This window comes from Orycteropus afer, unplaced genomic scaffold (assembly GCF_000298275.1).
Source record: "Orycteropus afer afer isolate SDZICR_OR568_19922 unplaced genomic scaffold, OryAfe1.0 scaffold00013, whole genome shotgun sequence".
Lineage (NCBI taxonomy): Eukaryota > Metazoa > Chordata > Mammalia > Tubulidentata > Orycteropodidae > Orycteropus > Orycteropus afer.
In genome coordinates, this window is record NW_006921600.1 from 22,549,875 (window position 1) to 22,559,016 (window position 9,142).

Consider the following 9,142-nt stretch of genomic DNA (forward strand, 5'->3'; position numbering starts at 1 on the left):
TGCTGGTGGGACTGTAAAATGATATAACCATTGTGGAAATTGGTATAGTGATTCCTCAAAAAGTTGGAAAGAGAAATACTATTCGATCCAACAATCCCATTACCAGGTATATATCCTAAAGAAGTGAGAGGCAGGACATGAATAGATATATGCTCACCTGTGTTCATTACAGTACTGTTCACAATAGCAAACACATGGAAACAATATAAGTGCCCATCAACCAAAGACTGGATAACCAAACTATGGTACATACACACAATGGAATACTATGCAACATAAAAGAATAATGTAGAATCTGCAAAACACCACATAACATGCATGAACTTGGAGGACATTATGATGAGTGAAATAAATCAATCATGAAGGACAAATATTGTATTAGTGCACTATTGTAAAAAGTCAAGAAAAGTTTTATATAGAAGGAAACTTTGTTGGTTACCAGGGATAGTAGGGGTGGGGAGGGAAAATATCTAGATAGGTTGGAAAAAAAAAAGATATATATGCATATAGATAGATAGATAGATAGATAGATCTTTCTCTCTCTCTACACACACACACACACACACACATATATGCCAAAGGTTAAGGAGGTCTGGTGGCATAGTGCCTAAAGCATTTGACTGCTAACCAGAAGGTTGGTGGTTCAAACCCACCAGCCACTCCACAGAAGGAAGATGGGTGATCTACTTCCATAAAGATTTACCACCTTGGAAATTCAAAGCAGGTAGCTGTGAGTAGGAATCGACTTGATGGCAGTGAGTTTGGTTTTTATGCCAAAGATTATTAGGGGTTACTAGGAATAGGAGGGAGCTCTGGTAGCAGAGTGGCTAAGGCACTTGACTACTAACCAGAAGGCTGACGGTTCAAACCCACCAGCTACTCCTCGGAAGGAAGATGGGGCAATTTACTTCCGTAGTGATAACTGCCTCGGAAACCCAAGGAGGGGTCTCTATGAGTCGGGTTGACTCTATGGCACATAACAACAACAGGAATAGGAGGGAGGGGAAAACAGGAAGCTTTTGTTTGGAGGGGCATTGAGTTTATGCTAATGGTGTGGAATATTTTGGAAAAAGATAGCAATGATGATGACACAACATGAAAAATGTCATCAGTGTCCCTGAGCTGTAAATGTGGCAGTTGTTGGCAAATATCTTGTGTATGTTTTCACAATAAAAATTAAAAAAAATAAATACATTCATAAACTTTATTACTTTTTAATTTTTTAAAGGCAATAAAATTCTGTAATTTCATCTCTGAAGAATAACATGAGTAAAAATTTGGATATTCTTCCAGGTTTTTCTCTATGTATACAGTCCCAACTCTGCACCACTCCCTCCCTCACCCTTTATTTTAAAAAAGACAGGGCTCATATATGGCTTTCTGCACTTAGCTTTTTTTCTTTTTCATGTATCTAGGGTCTCTTCATATGCAAAACCATACAGTACTACTTCATTCCTTTTATTCACTACATTGGATTCCATTGTGTGGATAGATAATAATTTATGTAACTAGTCATCTATTGTGGATATTTGGAGTATTTCCTTTTCCTCTGTTGCAGATAGTGCTACAAATTAACATACTTATATATTTATAAACTGAAGTGATAACATTTTTTAGGAATTCCTAGAAGTGAGTCAGAATGTATATGTAATTAAAGTGTCAAATTTTCCTCCAAAATGGAGAACAATCATGGAAGAAAGAAGAGCTGCTTATGCACAGGGAGACAGCTCAGGGGGGCAGGAGTATATGGAGGGATGGACACTGGGAAGAGGTAACTATGGGGAGGAAGTGGGAGGGGAGCTGTTGCATTGTGGTAAACTGTGGTCAATGACATGAAACAAAGTATATGTGAACTGCTGTATGGAAAGTAAATTTGCTCTGTAAATCTTCACCCAAATCACAATAAAAATAATCCAATAACGTTCTATGACATTCCCACTCTCTCTTCCCCCTACCTCTGTTAAGCCTGTTTACAATGCATCTCTATCCAGATCAGGCTGGCAGGTCCTTGAGGATGGGATAGACATTAACGGAGTACCTAGTATGTGCTGAGTGCTCTATAAATGCTCAATGGATGTGAAGGAGTAAGTAAGTGAATAAGTGAGTGAACAAATGACCAAGCAGTATAAAACAAATTACTTTACTGATACATTCAAGCTTCAGATCACATCCACAAGTAACAATCAACACTAAAGCATTGAATTGGAACAGAGAGAGTTCATTTTTTAAAATTACATATTATCTCTGACAACAAAGTTAATAATAATGTTGTTGTTGTTATTTGCCATCAAGTCGGCCCCGACTCATAGCAACCCCTCCTTGGGTTTCCGAGGCAGTATCACTACAGAAGTAGGATTGCCCAACCTTCCTGGGTTTGAACCGCCAGCCTTCTGGTTAGCAGTCAAGTGCCTTAGGCACTATGCTACCAGAGCTTCTTTGGTAAGGATAATAAATGTAATTTTATATTAATCAAGAGATATCAAGTACTAATGGGTATTAATATTGTATCTGAATAAAAATACACTTATATACAAAAAAAAAAAAAAAAGAAATTCCTCCAAAATGGTTGTTCCAGTATATACTCCCACTAAGATGGGGCAATCTACTTCCGTAGTGATACTGCCCTGGAAACCCAAGGAGGGGTCGCTATGGGTCAGGTCTGACTCAACGGCACATAACAACAACAACAACAACAGTGTATGAGGGGCCAGTTTCCTTGTACCCTTAACACGACTGTTTTCAACCTTTACCAATCTTAGAAGCAAATATTCAAAACAAATTATTTTGTTTTTTTCTAGTTATGAGGGAACATTTTATATATTGCAGTCATTTTTATTTCTTCTGTGAGTTACCTATTTGTGTCCTGTATCTGTTTTTACTTATTATTTATTTATAAAAAAACTTTGTGTATTAAGGATATTGTAAATATATTACAAATGCATTTGTCATACATATAATAAATAGTTTTCCCAGTTCATGGAAGAATTTTAAGCAGAGTGATGTTAGATTTGTGTTTGAGAAATCTCTGCTGGTACCTTAAACTCTCGGAAAAGGATATGAGACTTTATTATGGAAGCTGTGTGGAGTTTCTGAAAATCTGAATATGGGAATGAGATGAAAGCAGTGCTTTAGGAAGGTAATACTATCTGTTGTATCTAGCACAGATTACAGAAAAAAGGAAAAAAGGAAGGCAAGTGAAAATGAATTTGAGAAATATGATGAAGAAAGGATCTCTAACAATGGTGGTAAAGTGCTCAGGTGACTTTTACAGAAATGAAGGAGTCAAGAAGAAAATATAGGCGGGGAAGATGATGAGTTTGGTGTAGACAGATTGAGCTTGTGGTCATCCAAATGGAAATATCTGTTAGGCAGTTAGGGATACTGGGCTGGGACCCAGGAGAGAGGCAGAGAGGCTGGCAATAGCTAGTGGAATCTCATGCATGTTGGTTATGATTGGAGTAGATAAATTCTCCTAGAAAGAGTTAGGTGGTAGTGGATTGAAAGAGAGAGAATGCCTTGGACATCCACAGTGCTGGAAGATGATTGTCATCACATCTCGCTGTCTCCTTTTCTTCATCTCTAAGCTTTGGACAATCTCTGTTACTTGCATTCCCAGGGTTTGGGAATGGTTGTGTTCTGTTAGAAAAATAACCTAGCTGTTGGAGTTTGGGTTCTTCCTTCAGTGAAGACAATGTGATCCCATTCTACCTCCCTCAGTGCTTCGTAGTATATAAACTTAATCTTACACATAAGCCTTTTTAGTTTCTCATTTAAAAAAAAAAAATGGTGATTTGGTTGAAAGTTTGCAGAGCAAACTGGTTTTCCATTCAACAATTCATACATATTTTGTTTTGTGATGTTCACTGCAGTCTCCAGTGTAAGAGTACGCATCCCACTTTTCCCCTGTACTTACAATTTCCCTTTGTCCTTCTTTCTTATCCCTTCCTGCCTTCTTAGCTTTATCCGTGGGCAAATGCTGCTCTTTTTATCCAATGTGGTTGATTGTTCTAATGAGTGCATACCCTCCTGATACTACCTTATGTTGTTATGTGCCATCGAGTCAGACCCGACTCATAGTGACCCCTCCTTGGGTTTCTGAGGCAGTATCACTATGGAAGTAGATTGCCCAACCTTCCTTCCAAGGAGTCATTGGTGGATTTGAACTGCCAGCCTTCTGGTTAGCAGTCAAGGGCCTTAGGCACTACGCTACCAGAGCTTTGTAGGCCTGTCTATTGTTTGGCTGAAAGTTGAACCACAGGGATTGAGTTCAGTTCCTGGTGTGAAGGGTGTCTAAGGGCCATAGTCTTGAGGATTCCATCAGTTGTCATCAAACCAGTAAACCTGGCCTTTTTATGATTTTGATTTTTGTTCCACATTTTTCTCCCATTCTATCGAGGACCTCCTATTATGATCCCTTTCAGAGTGGCCAGCAGTGGTAGCCAAGCACCATCTAGTTCTTCTGGTCTTAGGGTTGTGGAGGCTGGGATTCACGTGGTCCATTAATCCTTTGAGTTAATTGTTTCCTTGCTTTTCCCCCATTTACAGATGAAGGAGTTGAAGCCAAGAGAGTTTTAAATTTGCTGAAGATCTCTGTTCTGGTTACCTAGTGCCACTCTGATGAGAAATATACCACAAATGGGATGGCCTTAACAAACAGGAGTTTATTCTTATAATTTGGAGGCTCTAAGTCCAAGTTCAAAGTGCCAGGCTCTGGGGGCTGGGTGAAAGCCCCTCAACCTTGGGGTCCAGCTTTGCCTCCTGCTCCTGGCCCACTGGAGCTAGAGGCATTTCTTCACTCAGCTGCTGGCTGCTGAGGCTGAGAAGCCCCAAGGTTGACAAGTAAAAAGGCACAGTCCTGATGTTACCAAACCACATGGCAGGCCATTAACTTAAGTCTATTATAAGTCCCAAGATCGGCAGAGCATAGCAGGCTGCTGAGCAATGACACGGCTACATACAAGGTCTAAGCATGCCATAAGCTACAGACCATTTCCAAGGCTTCTCCTTATATACAGGAAGCAGACCACATTCCCCAAGGCAGCTACTCAGCTGCTTGTGGTAGATTCCACCATGGAGTTGATTACCAGTCTCATCATGGGGAATACTACATGCAGCTGCCCAGCCACTCAGCCAGGCCCAGCCAAGGTGACACACAACATAACCACCACAGTCACTTAGGTAGTAAATCACGGAGCTCAGAGACAGATATTTTTTATTATAAGTTTAATGTTCTTTTTGTTACACCATGGGGCCTCACTTGCAGCAGTGTTCACACATAGTATTTGTAAGTAGTTTAGATAAATAAGACTGTGTCTCCAGTGTTACAGGGGCCAACTTTCCTATGAATTTTATTGGTGTGGTGCAGAAGAGCAAACGTTAGTCTTTGTTTTGTTTTTTTTCCTTCTCAAATTTAAGCTGGATGTCAAGTTGTGCATCCTTACTTTTTTTAGTAGCAGAAATTCACCTAAACTTACTTCCTAACATTCTTTAAAGAAGAGAGGAGGTGGAAGGCTGGAACAGAAGGAATATCTATTTGAGCAAATGAGTTTGAAAGTTTAAATTAACTTTGGTAGAACCTTTTTCTGTCTGTGACCTGAGAGTGAGGGAGCATCCTCCATAAACATGAACCTTATCTCCAACCAGGCTATTCAGCCTCTGGAGTCACAGAGAAACTAACCAAAGAGGCACAGCTCTTTCTTCTGAGAATGGAAAGGCAAAGGGAACCAGCAGTTGGAAGTAGAAAGTTAGAAAGAAAAAAAAAAAAAAGACTGGAAGAATCTTTTTTAACTTCTTGGTGGAATCTTCAAAGGGAAGTACCTTTCTGTACTCCTGTGGCCAGTAGAAACAGTCTCTGATAAATCTACTGCCTGATTCTCATGAGTTCAGGTAACTGGAAGTGCCTGGCACAAAGTGCTCAAAACTTGTTATAATGCTCCCTGCTGTTGTAGCATACTCCTAGAAGAAAATGGGTCTTCATTAGAGATATGAAGACTCATCAGACTTACTACACTAGCCCTGCTACTACTATTTTGTTTGTTTGTTTGCCATGTGTTTATTTTCAGTAAATTATTTATCCCATCTTATTTATGAATGGGAGTTCTGGTGGTGTAGTGCCTAAGGCATTTGACTGCTAACCAGAAGGCTGATGATTCAAATCCACCAGCCACTCCTCAGAAGGAAGGTTGGGCAATCTAGTTCTGTAGTAATACTGCTTTGGAAACCCAAGGAGGGGTCACTATGAGTTGAAATCAACTCGACAGCAGTGAGTTTGGTTTTTTTGGTTTATTTATGAATATTGATAGTGGCTGAAACAACACGTAACCATTTTTGTTCACTTAGATATTAGAGTAAAACTGTAGAGTAGATTCAAAATTAGTTAATATTAAACTCGTCTGCTGGTTCTCCACGTTAGCAGATTGTGAAGATTGTACCAACCTTACCGTGTGAGGTCAGTGGCCACCTTGGGAGTCTGAGTCCTTCAGGTAGGTTCCCCAGCTCTGCCCAAAGAGACAAATATCACTGATGCATGTGGAGTGAGGCATTTCTCTTCACAGCCACAGCTTCTCAAGTAAATGAGTTCTAATAAGGAGACTCGTGTAGTGCCTAAGGCATTTGACTGCTAACTAGAAGGTTGGAGGTTCAAACCCACCAGCTGCTCTGTGGAAGGAAGATGGGGCAATCTATTTCTGTAAAGATTCACCACCTCAGAAACCCAGTGGGGGTCGCTGTGGGTCGGAATCAACTCAATCCAGTGACTTTGGGTTTTTTTTTTTTTTTTTGGTGGCACAATATGGTTAACTAGGCTGCTAACTTAAAGATTAACTCTGCAGAGAAAGACATGGTGACCTTCTGTAAAGATTACGGCCTAGAAAACCTTGTAGGGGTGGTCCACTCTTTACATGGGGTCACTATGAGTTGAAAATTCACTCAACGGCATCTAACAACAATGCCCCATTAAAAAGTAACTTGATAGGGAAGAATGTTCCAGATTTACCATATACTTTTTTTGTGGATTTTTTTTTTTTAGTAGTATGCTCTTTATTGACTGTCCTTAGTCAAAACATAGTCTTAACATTTCTTATATATTCACAGGTGTCATTACTTTTATTTGTGTAAAACAAATCCTCAGGTTTGAGGGTGGGCTTTTATGTGGTAAAATATTTACAGGCAGTCCCTGCGCTATTAAAGTCCAACTTATGTAGAACCTGTAGTTATTAACCAACCCTGTAAAGCCTATTACAAATTTGAGGTACAATGTTTCATAATAACAAACAGGCACTACTTTGCAATGCACATAAAAACACTGTTATTATTAATGCTTATTATTAATGCATTATTACGTTAAAGATGATGTAGTTTACCTGGAAGTGTTTCTTTAATGTTTTTTATACACAGAAAGGTATACTATTGAAAAAAGGGCATGGGGGCGACCTAGTCCTCTAACTACCTCTAACTTCCGGAGCAGGAGAGAGAAGGACCAATAGCAACAGCCCAAAGCTCATTCCTAGGAGGCGAAAGTGAGACATGCCGCCACCCTCCAACCTTTTTACCAATTCTGACAGCAACAGTCCTTGCAACGGCACTTACTAGTTCTCTGCTGGGTTTCATAATTGGTGGCAATGGCTATATACAGAACTCATAGACAATACTCATGATTATGGAATTTATTAAGTAAGTAACAGGTTACAATTCAGGTTTGGGAATGGCTCAAGATACAATTCTACAACCAGGACAGCCTCCCCTTGGCCATGCCCGTAGGCATGTCTCTCTTGGGCCCCTGGCCTCTTGGCCTGGCCTCTGCTCTGAGTCTCTCAGATGGAAGGCTAGTATTCCTCCACTGAACCACTAATGCCTCATATACTGGGGTAGGGTGGGTCCTAATGCAATCTGAGTTACTCCTTACAAAAGAGGATAAGAGATACAGAAAAACAGAGGAAAAATGGCCACGTGACTAGTGGCAAGTCAAGGAATACTACCGTAGGGCTGCCAGAAGCTGTTGTTGTTGTTATGTGCCCTCGAGTGGGACCTGACCCATAGCAACCCCTCCTTGGGTTTCCGAGGCAGTACCACTACGGAAGTAGATTGCCCCATCTTCTTTCCGAGGAGTGGCTGGTGGGTTTGAACGGCCAGCCTCCAGAGCTCCTAATAACCCTATGAGGTAGCTACATTTACCACCCATTTTACGCATGAGAAATTTGAGGCATAGAGGGGAAAAATTATCCAACAATTAGTGGTGACCTGGGGTTTGAACTGATACCTTATGGCCCCAGAACTTGTCTACCTAATCACTAGGCTCATGCCTTTCTTTCTTTGAAATAATAATATTGAGTGCTGGAGACTTCAGTCACCCTAAAGTGTGTCTTAAGGTCCAGGATGGAGAAATGTGGAAATGGGGGTAAAGTTATCCCTTGATTAGCATCCTGTCTGTTTATGCCAGTAGCGTGGTTAGGCCCCCAGGGCCTCTTGCTGAAGCGAGCGGGAGGGGCCTATGGGGTTTAAGATAAAATTTTTTGAACCTAAGCAATTTCCCTCCAATTCTGAAGCAGCCCCTTAGTGACGAATCTGCTGCCTGTACTTCAGGTTTCATTCGTCATCAGTTTCAAGTTGATCAAGGCAGACGAAATGAAATATCACTAAACTTAACACTCTGTGATTCTGAATTATAAATAAATCTTCTTCTCTAGCCGTCCTAAGATGCGACGTAATACGAATCTGCAACTCTGGAGTTGAAGCCAGGGGGCGGGCTGAGCAGCGACCATTTTTGTTTTGCGGCCGTGCGCTCTCAGAGCATCTTGACTAACAAGAGCCCCACGGAGGAGGCGGAGCTTAATCGAGGGGCGAGGTCAATGCGACGTGATGATTCAAATGAACTAATGAGCTGAACGCATCTGGCAGGAACTGCCAATGAACGGGCGGTTTGGGGCGGGGCGCACAAACCCTAGCGGGTTTGGTTGCTTCGTGGCTTTGGCGCATTTTCGGCTGGTTTGATTCATCCATTTTGGAGAGACGGGGGAGCGGGGGGCTCGTCTGATCAAGGGGCCCTGAAACAAGGAGCAGCGGAGTTTGAGAGACCAGCAGCTCGGGGTTCAGCTGCAGCGGCCTCATCGGCCGAAGTTCGGGGGGGGTGGGGCGCCGAGCGCGC